At 40.1% G+C, this 11,289-nt stretch overlaps 2 long non-coding RNA genes across 2 annotated transcripts; one reads left to right on the forward strand and one right to left on the reverse strand.

Moving 5' to 3' along the window:
• Window positions 1-2,574: 2,574 nt before the first annotated feature.
• LOC127536831 (uncharacterized) lies at window positions 2,575-4,027 on the reverse strand. Its single transcript, XR_007946032.1, has 3 exons — window positions 3,873-4,027; window positions 3,454-3,736; window positions 2,575-3,367 (listed from the first exon to the last, which is right to left on the reverse strand). It is a non-coding gene; the product is annotated as an uncharacterized LOC127536831 (long non-coding RNA).
• A 287-nt stretch (window positions 4,028-4,314) lies between these two features.
• LOC127536824 (uncharacterized) lies at window positions 4,315-5,322 on the forward strand. Its single transcript, XR_007946023.1, has 2 exons — window positions 4,315-4,733; window positions 5,240-5,322. It is a non-coding gene; the product is annotated as an uncharacterized LOC127536824 (long non-coding RNA).
• Window positions 5,323-11,289: the final 5,967 nt, after the last annotated feature.

Below are 11,289 nucleotides of genomic sequence, written 5' to 3' on the forward strand. Positions count from 1 at the left end.
TTAAATTTTTTTAAAGGACTTGCTCATTAAAGTTTACAGTTGATACTTTGATTGTGTAAAAGATTGTTTTGCCAAGGAAAATGACAGGAATAAAACAAAGTAAGTACAAAAAGGATAGAAATACATAGACGAACTGTGTAAAAGCCACCCTGTGACAGCAGGAATTTGAACAGGATTTCACCGGCTTCACAGATCACCTGAATGGAAACTTACCAACAGAGAAAACAAACAGATCACTGGAGCTGTTTATTATTGACCTGGACTCTAATACCTGCAGTTACACATTAAGGAGGACTGATACTGATGCAGAGAGAGTGACTTCCCACGGCAGGAAACTTTTCATCTTCTGACAGGAAAATACTGAATACAGCAGCTGTTCCATCTCAGCAGCATTACAGACTGTTAATACAGTTCAATGAGGCAGCTCTTTGGCAAAATGAAGGGTCAGTTTACACAAAGAAATCACAGAAATCATGAGCAGAACACTCATCTGACAACTTGATTAGACCTTTTTGCCTGTACTCGTGAACAAAACACGCACACTTAGCAATATCAACCAGCCAATCAAATCATTATTCAGTCTATCACAATGCTTAATCGGGTGAAGAGTACTGAAAATGAGAGCACACAGACTGAAATGAATGGATGAAGGTTAATTCTGATGGAAACCAGTGTTGGAAGAAGTCATCACACTATTTACTAAAATAAAAGTATCAATACAACAATGTGAAAACTGGTTGTCAAGCAAAAGTCCTCCATTCAAAATCCAACTTCAGTAAAAGTACACAAGTATTATCAGCAGAAGTGTCTGTGCAGTGAATCGTCCACTGTGACTGCTGCAACATTATATGGGACATTAGAATGCCAACAGTCAGAATGTTAGTCTTGCTGTCACTGTGTCTATGTAGCATTTCACTTTTCATTCAATGAGTTGATTTAGTTAATTTGCTGTAGAAACAGTTAGGTAGTTAGTCCAGTCGTTTCCAGCCTCAGGTCAAGCCTCATCATCATCATGTGGCTTGAGGAGGATGTGAGACTAAGAGATATTTCAGCAGAGGAAGTGAGTCATCGCTGTGTTATGGGCTCCTAAGGATAGAAGGGTGGGACCGTCAGCAGGCAGAAAAACCCTGCAGCATTCAATTCTTCTTTTACTATTCCAACTATTTTGTTCCATCCCTGTAATTCTGTTTCACAGCACAGTGTAGATGATTTACACTCCAACATGGATCAGAGGGCAGTTTAGAGGTTAAGTGAGCTGCTGTGGTGGAGGAATGTGCTACATGTCAGAAGTACAGAAAGTTTTTCTATCTCAGAGAAGGAACCAGAAATTCTGGTTCCTCACTAGCAACTACAGCAACTTTCTTACATCTACACGCTCATGTTCTGATTCACAAAGTCATAAAACTGTCTGCTGGAATTTAAAGTCAAATAAAAACTTCAAACTTGTGCAAAAACTCCCAGTCAAATTTGTGTGAAAACGTTTTGTTTTTGACCTTGCTCTTGCTTCCACTGCAGTAAATGATGGTCACTTCCACTTTCTAAAACAAGTTTGGAAATCCAGCTAGCAGATATCTTAACTACAAATGCCTTGCATCTGAAAGCGTCATTAGAGATTTTCCTCTGATGTTCAAAACTAATGACAAATAACTTCTCACTTTTCTTTCCTAAGCTTGAGGAAGAGCAGAGGAAAGGGTTGTGTATATGTGTGGGTCTGGGTGGAGCCATGCAGAGCTGCTCTCCCGACACAAACAACACTGTCACAATCATAACACAAATATGACCCATTTTGAAAAGAAAACACAGTTATCTAGAAGTATAGAAACTGGATGAACACACCTTTGTGTGTGCCTTAGCATTTATCTGTATGAAAGTTTACACACACACACACACACACACACACACACACACACACACACACACACACACACACACACACACACACACACACACACACACACACACACACACAAAACTCGTCAGATGACTTTCAGTTGCCTTTTTCTTTTTTATTCTTTTGAATATATAAACTGTACCATATCCTAAAAGTCATACAACCCAGGACAGCTGCCAAAAAGCAAATCTGAGCTTCACACTGTAAATATTTTGAGTACACACTATGCATTCTTGTGAATAAAATTGAAACTACAGTTTTTTTGGACACATTGGTCCAAACTGAAGTCACATGTTCAAAACTCTGAATACAGCCTGCATTTCCATCATGCATCTCAGCTAAACAGTTAATTTCATCCCCAAAACTGTTTCTCACCAACAAAACACTTCATACATGTCTCAAAATAAGCTCATTCAATCACAACACTAGCAAATAGTCTGACTTTGGAAACAAACACTGTCACTCTGAGCACACTGAACCACAAAATACTAACAACAGAGAGCATTACATGAAATAAATTTTAATATTTCAAGTTTGAATGATTTCTTTTTTGATAAATCAGTATTTTATTATAAAATAAGATCTTTGCATTTGAGTGTTCTAAATTATTGTCATATATTGCAACAAGAATGAATCAAGAACACAGCAATTTACTTCAAGAGCACTTTTTATTTTCTCTGTGCCTTTGCATAGGTTCTTTGGGACCTTACAAAAAAACTTGTTTACTGTAAAGACAACAACAACAAAAAAAGCAGAATTCAGAATTCACAGGGCAGAACAGAAATCAAGAGATAAAACTCAGAAACCAGTAGGCTGCAACATTCACACCCTGTCATCTGCATTTGACCTCATGTTTCCAACCACGTCACATCTGATGTCTTCTCTGATGCACTGTGGGTAGAACCTTTTTGAGTGTCTGATCCACCCCTGGCAGGCTTCAGGAGAAATATCTCCACACCCAGCATTCATTACATCCAGCAAGGAGAGCTGGTTGTGTGGAGAGTCATCATAAACTTTCCACCTCCACACTGGAAAAAAAAAAATCTTCTATGGGGTTCAAGAAGGGTGAGTATGGAGGTAAAAACAGCACAGACATCCTGGGATGTGCAGTGAGCCACACAGTCACTGCAGCAGAGTGGTGGAATGCCACATTGTCCCACACAACAACAAATGTAGCATTTATTGCCCTTTCACCGATCTCCCCTGCTGGCACAAGTAGAATATGAAGGTCATCTAAAAAAGAAATGAGTCTCTCTGTGTTGTATGGGCCAGTAAGAGGTTTATGTAAAAGCAAACCATCATTGGAGAGGGCTGCACACATTGTAATATTTGTGCCTCTCTGGCCTAGTACATCAACTGTTGCCCGCTGCCCAATGACATTTCTTCCTTTGCGTCTTTTTTTGCCGGGTTGAATCCTGCTTCATCCACATACACAAATTCATGTGGAGTTGGTCTGGCCTCCATCTCCATGACCGTCTAAAATAAAGAAAATTCGTGGTTTTACAGCACATTATGCATAGTTATGTATGTCTTCTTGGTTAGTAACTGAATAAACATCTTACCTGAACGTATTGATAACGGAGTTGTTTGACACGTTCATCATTTCTTTCCAAAGGTATTTTGTACAGTTGCTTCATCCTTACTTGATGCTTCTCAAGGACTCTGGCAGTTGTTGTAGTGCTGACGGTGTTCACATTGGCAAAGGTTGCGTTGTCTCTCAACACTCTGTCCCGAATTTCCCTCAGCTTTATGGCATTGTTTGTAATGACCATATCAATGACAGCTGTTTCCTGGACATCCGTGAAAATTTGACCTCTTCCTCCTATAGGTGGCGACCTATGCATCCTACAGACAGTACAGTAATATGAAACACAAAATACTGTAATCAATAGGCTTCCCAAAATGCCAGCTGATGTAAAAACAGATGACTTTTTTTTGTAAAATCTGGTACAATACGGTAATCGTGGGATGCATGTCTTACCTGTTGTTGTGCTGGAAAATTCTCATAATTGTTGCAAGTTTGGCTGCACCCTTGAACCAGCCTCTCGAAAAGAGAGTCCATGATTTACCACATGGTCAGTCACTGTGGCCCTAATTTCATCAGAGACTACAGCTCTTGGTCTTCCTCTCCTTCCTCCTGGCTACTCTTCTCTCTCCACCAACCTGAGCCGGTGCTCTCTGATCCATTTTTCCAAAGGAAAAACAATCAGAAGCCACTCCTTTTATATGGTTTCTGATGAGGCCAAACGCAAATCACCTAAATTGTGTTGTATGTATGTATGCATGCATGCATGTATGTATTTATGCATGTATGCATGTATGTATGTATGCATGTATGCATGTATGCATGTATGTATGTATGCATAGATATAAATAGAAACTAGATGCCTCGCCGGCCAATGAGCGATGCATCAGTGCGCCGCCATCTTGGAATATGGAATAAGATTACTGTCAAAAGTATTCATCCACAATTCTAACCATTCGTATTCGTAATGTTAAACATTTGTATGTTAATAAAAAACTTGTACACAAAATTCTGCTGTCATATGCATGAGTTTGATAAATTAAGGGTTAGGATTGTTTTTACGAGTATGAACCTAAAAGTTGTGAGTGCAACTCTAATTTCTACGACTAAGAAGTCCTCCCTGTGAGGACGAATTCAAGTTTATGGGTACGAGCAGAGCTCTAGAGATAGTAAGAGTTGCGACACTCCCATAGGGTGCCGTTGTACGCTTTCTTCCAGTCTACTTCCGGGTTGTGGAGGCTTGTTTAGTTCCAAGCACCGCTTCAACAGTGATAGCCACCGTTCATTTGCACTGCAGGTCGTTGAGTATATGTGGAGGTAAGTTGATGAAATGCCTACCTCTTTTGAATTGTCAACTGCCTATATTTTATCAGAGGCTCTTTATGATGCATATGCTGAGCTTTATTTGTATTTGCGCAGCGTAATTATATATATTTTTTATCTTGGCAGACAGCCGAATTTCTGCTACTTTTTTTTAGCTCGACTCTGCTGTTAGCTGTGAAGTTATCTGCAGGGATATATTGACGGATTAATTGCTGATGAGTCGCTACCTCTTTTTAATTTTAACGTCTTTATATTATATCAGAAGCCCTTTGTGGTGCAGACATTTATCTGTATTTGTGAATATTAGCAGATGAACGACTTTCAGGCATTGCCATGTGCTTGTTAGCTCTTCTTTGAAAGCTACCTAGCTACATCGCTACCTCTTTTTAATTGCCAAGACTACGTCCTTTATATGAGACCCTTTATAATGCATAAACTTATACTTGTAAGTATTTAACAAATATATTTATTAATATCTATCGTATCTATCTATCCGCCAGCATCCCGAGAGCCCTCACTGAAGACACGAAGACCCTCATTGTTTCTCCCATTGTCAATAAAACATACTATTTCATTCATCAAAGCATAATGAGTTGTTATTCTTGAATATATATTTTGTGCATGTCTTAAAATGGTTATAGTGAGTCAACTCCTGCCTCATCAGAAGTGACTGGACACTATCTGCTGAATGGACTGTTGTTACTCTGCTTTTCAATAACTCCCAGACTACGGGTAAGTGAATCAGAGAAATATAGACATTGTCTGGAAATACAATAATCCAGCTGGGCAAAAATTAACATCTTCAATCATCTTACATTTCTGTGTAAAAGTCGATTTTCCATGCTAACACGAATGTGAAACATTCCCTCCAAAACCCCAAAAGTGTCTTTAATATGTCACCTTACGGCTCAAAATGTAAAACTGACATTTACATACATACTCCAATGAATTAATAATCAAACAAGTACTTGAAGGTGTGATTTTATTCCTTTTTTACCGTGAAATCGCCGCTCTCAGTCCCATAGAAGGAAATGACAGCGCTGCCTGTTTGGAACTATTCAGGCTTACATGAACCACGTGACCGCCCCGCTGCGAAAGCATGAGTGTCGCAACTCTTACTATCTCTAGGGCTCTGGGTACGAGTAGAAAAATACTGGAATGACGTCACATAGGTCACAGGGGAAGGTAATCGAACACCAATTGCTCCAAACGCGCATGCGCCATTTATAAAGAGTAGACGCCGGGTGGACCCGGTGGACCTACCGGGGCAGACACTACACATATATTCAATAACTTCACTGTAGAGCCACCAAAATCACTGGAGCCATGAATGGGCTCTTGCTGGTCAAACTACAACTCTTGCTTTGGCGCTAAATCAAAAATCTGAATTTTAAGGAATTTTTATGTTTTGTATGATTATTTTATGAGTATTAAAATGGCACTTTTCTTCATGTATGTGGTATATTTTATATAACACACAGGGAAAATGGCATAAGGGCATAGTGTACTTGCTGTGACCTGTGCTGGTCAGACCGTCAGGTTTATTACCTCCAAGTATTGTCTGTACAGTCCTTAACTAGAAAAATATTACTCTCAGTTTAACATTATGGTATAAATGAATCAATTGACACTGAAACTTTGCAATAAAGTGTCTTATCGTCTTTCTTCTCAATCATCAGTACTTGAGGTGACAGTCTAAACAGTTTGTTTGGTATATTGGTGTTATCTGATACTCTCTTTGGTAAGGATTGTAAATTCCATTACTATACAGAATTATGTGTTTGGACAAACAAGTACATTATGCCCTTATGCCATTTTTCCTGTGTGTTATATAAAATATACCACATACATCAAGAAAAGTGCCATTTTAATACTCATAAAATAATCATACAAAACATAAAAATTCCTTAAAATTTAGATTTTTAATTTAGCACCAAACAAAGAGTTGTAGTATGACCAGCAGGAGACAATTGATGGCTCCAGTGATTTTGGTGATTGTACAGTGTGTAAGAGTGAAGTTATTGAATTTTATTACGAATAAAATGATAATTATAAAAAATACAAATTCCTTAAAATTCAGATTTTTCATTTAGCGCCAAAGCAAGAGTTGTAGTATGACCAGCCGCAGCCGATTCATGGCTCCAGTGATTTTAGTGGCTCTACAGGGTACAAGAGTAAAGTTATTGAATAAATGTGTAGTGTCTCTTTTCGCTGTTGCAGCGGTTTTGCTATTTGCAGACGGTCCCTGTTCACTCGTTGCACCACCGGCTGCTCATAGACGCCAATGTTATTTCTGTAGCTTGAAATACAGCGACTTTTGATAAAATTGGCCTTGTAGCACATTGTCTACCTTACAACGATTTGAAAGAGGCATCGTTCATGTTTTGACAACATATATCTCATGAGTTATTGATGCCGGAAGTCCGAATCTGTGAATATCTTTCCAACTTTACCGAACTCCGCCAGATTCATTGTAAACTAAACTAATGCACGTGTCTGAGTTTGCAAAGAACTAAAACTGGACTTAATTTACAGCAATTTAGGCTGTACAGTGGGCTGATTCATACGCCAATTGCCACGATTCATAATCTCAAATTATGTTTGTTTTGTTATTAAGCCTCCTTAGCCTCCTCATTAGCCTCCTTGCATTAGAAGGCTAATGTGTCACCGGCCCGGCTCGTTAGCGTGCAAGCTAAGCAGTACCGTCTTTCGTCCATAAACTGTATATCAATTAAAACAGTACAGTTTCATGAAATAAATAAATTACAAGAAGTTGGATGTGTTATTTACTTGACCTGTGAGGCGTCACCTGCCCCGGTAGGTACTGCGGTCAAGTGAGCCGCCCGCACTCTGGGCGTTGCGCAACTATTCCGTGTAATACGGTAATGCGATCACAGGCGCTGAGGAGCCAGGCTGAGAGACGTCCGCTGCAAATACATGCTGTTATACAGATTTTGACTGTCCATATCTGGAAATCTTTAGGCGGTGACAAAGATCTCTAACTGTGGCTTTGTCAGGGGCCATCCCAGCTACCACCATGCACAATATCACCTGATTTTACTGTAGAATTTTAGAGAAAATTAATGTCAAAGTGTGCTGCAATTTCAATCGCCTATGTTCATAATTGCTGATTTTGACTGTCCATATCTGGAAATCCTTAGGCTGTGACAAAGATCTGTCACTTTGGCTTTGTCAGGGGTCATCCCAGCTACCACCATGCACAATATCACCTGATTTTACTGTAAAATATTAGAGAAAATTAATGTCAAAGTATGTTGTAATTTCAATCGTCTACGTCCATAATTGCTGATTTTGACTGTTCATATCTGGAAATCCTTAGGCGGTGACACAGATCTCTCACTGTGGCCTTGTCAGGGGCCATCCCAGCTACCGCCATGCACAATATCACCTGATTTTACTGTAGAATTTTAGAGAAAATTAATGTCAAAGTGTGCTGCAATTTCAATCGTCTATGTTCATAATTGCTGATTTTGACTGTCCATATCTCCAAATCTTTAGGCGGTGACAAAGATCTCTCACTGTGGCTTTGTCAGGGGCCATCCCAGCTACCACCATGCACAATATCACCTGATTTTACTGTAAAATTTTAGAGAAAATTAATGTCAAAGTGTGCCGCAATTTCAATCGTCTATGTTCATAATTGCTGATTTTGACTGTCCATATCTCCAAATCTTTAGGCGGTGACAAAGATCTCTCACTGTGGCTTTGACAGGGGCCATCCCAGCTACTACCATGCACAATATCACCTGATTTTACTGTAGAATTCTGGAGAAAATTAGGTCAAAGTATGCTGCAATTTCAATCGTCTACATAATGGAAACATGGGGGCCACCTCAGCCACTGTTATGTGGCTCCTTAGGAAAATGACCATCCTTTGCACATTTTGAAGAATTAGTTCCACCCGAGAGTTGTCAAAACAACCAATGTCTGAATTGTTACCCAAGTAAACGAGTGAATGGACTCTCGGTGACCCTGACCCAAACATTAATTATGCTGCTATAGGCTGAGGCTGCTGTTGGATCTGTCTTGATGCACTGAGCTCCTCGTTTTATGACCTATATATTTTCTGTATCATTTGCATGTCAGTCACTTCGTGTCCCCCTGTCTCTCTGTCTGTCTCTGTCTCCGGCCGTTCCTGCTCCAGAGCAGAGGTGGTCAGAGGTTGCTGTAGGGCGCTGCTGCAGTTTCTGCTCCACCCTGCTACTTCCAGCTGCTCACTCACACCAAACTGCTTTCCCGATTCTGGACTTTTGCCTCTGGACACTCTGGGGATCAACTAAGCTCTGGAATTATTGACATATTATGTCAATAAATCACGTGAAAAAGATATGTTTTTATAATGGCTAAATTGAACGGAATTGAATAGAGTATCAGCCATGATGTATCAACACAACTGAAATTGCAGCACACTTTGACATTAATTTTCTCCAGAATTCTACAGTAAAATCAGGTGATATTGTGCATGGTGGTAGCTGGGATGACCCCTGACAAAGCCACAGTGACAGATCTTTGTCACAGCCTAAGGATTTCCAGATATGGACAGTCAAAATCAGCAATTATGGATGTAGACGATTGAAATTGCAGCACACTTTGACCTAATTTTCTCCAGAATTCTACAGTAAAATCAGGTGATATTGTGCATGGTAGTAGCTGGGATGACCCCTGACAAAGCCACAGTGACAGATCTTTGTCACAGCCTAAGGATTTCCAGATATGGACAGTCAAAATCAGCAATTATGGATGTAGACGATTGAAATTGCAGCACACTTTGACCTAATTTTCTCCAGAATTCTACAGTAAAATCAGGTGATATTGTGCATGGTGGTAGCTGGGATGGCCCCTGACAAAGCCACAGTGACAGATCTTTGTCACAGCCTAAGGATTTCCAGATATGGACAGTCAAAATCAGCAATTATGGACGTAGACGATTGAAATTGCAGCACACTTTGACATTCATTTTCTCTAAAATTTTACAGTAAAATCAGGTGATATTGTACGTGGTGGTAGCTGGGATGACCCCTGACAAAGCCACAGTGACAGATCTTTGTCACAGCCTAAGGATTTCCAGATATGGACAGTCAAAATCAGCAATTATGGACGTAGACGATTGAAATTGCAGCACACTTTGACATTCATTTTCTCTAAAATTTTACAGTAAAATCAGGTGATATTGTACGTGGTGGTAGCTGGGATGACCCCTGACAAAGCCACAGTGACAGATCTTTGTCACAGCCTAAGGATTTGGAGATATGGACAGTCAAAATCAGCAATTATGGACGTAGACGATTGAAATTGCAGCATACTTTGACCTAATTTTCTCCAGAATTCTACAGTAAAATCAGGTGATATTGTGCATGGTGGTAGCTGGGATGACCCCTGACAAAGCCACAGTGAGAGAACTTTGTCACCGCCTAAGGATTTCCAGATATGGACAGTCAAAATCAGCCATAGGCGATAGAAATTGCAGCATACTTTGACCTAATTTTCTCCAGAATTCTACAGTAAAATCAGGTGATATTGTGCATGGTAGTAGCTGGGATGGCCCCTGTCAAAGCCACAGTGAGAGATCTTTGTCACCGCCTAAAGATTTGGAGATATGGACAGTCAAAATCAGCAATTATGAACATAGACGATTGAAATTGCAGCACACTTTGACATTAATTTTCTCTAATATTTTACAGTAAAATCAGGTGATATTGTGCATGGTAGTAGCTGGGATGACCCCTGACAAAGCCAAAGTGACAGATCTTTGTCACAGCCTAAGCATTTCCAGATATGGACAGTCAAAATCAGCAATTATGAACATAGGCGATTGAAATTGCAGCACACTTTGACATTAATTTTCTCTAAAATTCTACCGTAAAATCAGGTGATATTGTGCATGGTGGTAGCTGGGATGACCCCTGACAAGGCCACAGTGACAGATCTGTGTCACCACCTAAGGATTTGGAGATATGGACAGTCAAAATCAGCAATTATGAACATAGACGATTGAAATTGCAGCACACTTTGACATTAATTTTCTCTAAAATTTTACAGTAAAATCAGGTGATATTGTGCATGGTGGTAGCTGGGATGGCCCCTGACAAAGCCACAGTGAGAGATCTTTGTCACCGCCTAAAGATTTCCAGATATGGACAGTCAAAATCTGTATAACAGCATGTATTTGCAGCGGACGTCTCTCAGCCTGGCTCCTCAGCGCCTGTGATCGCATTACCGTATTACACGGAATAGTTGCGCAACGCCCAGAGTGCGGGCGGCTCACTTGACCGCAGTCGGTAGGTCCACCGGGTCCACCCGGCGTCTACTCTTTATAAATGGCGCATGCGCGTTTGGAGCAATCGGTGTTCGATTACCTTCCCCTGTGACCTATGTGACGTCATTCCAGTATTTTTCTACTGGTACCCATAAACTTGAATTCGTCCTCACAGGGAAGACTTCGTAGTCGTAGAAATTAGAGTTGCACTCACAACTTTTAGGTTCATACTCGTAAAAACAATCCTAACCCTTAATTTATCAAACTCATGCA

This window comes from Acanthochromis polyacanthus, chromosome 13, assembly GCF_021347895.1.
Source record: "Acanthochromis polyacanthus isolate Apoly-LR-REF ecotype Palm Island chromosome 13, KAUST_Apoly_ChrSc, whole genome shotgun sequence".
In the NCBI taxonomy this organism is placed as follows: Eukaryota; Metazoa; Chordata; class Actinopteri; family Pomacentridae; genus Acanthochromis; species Acanthochromis polyacanthus.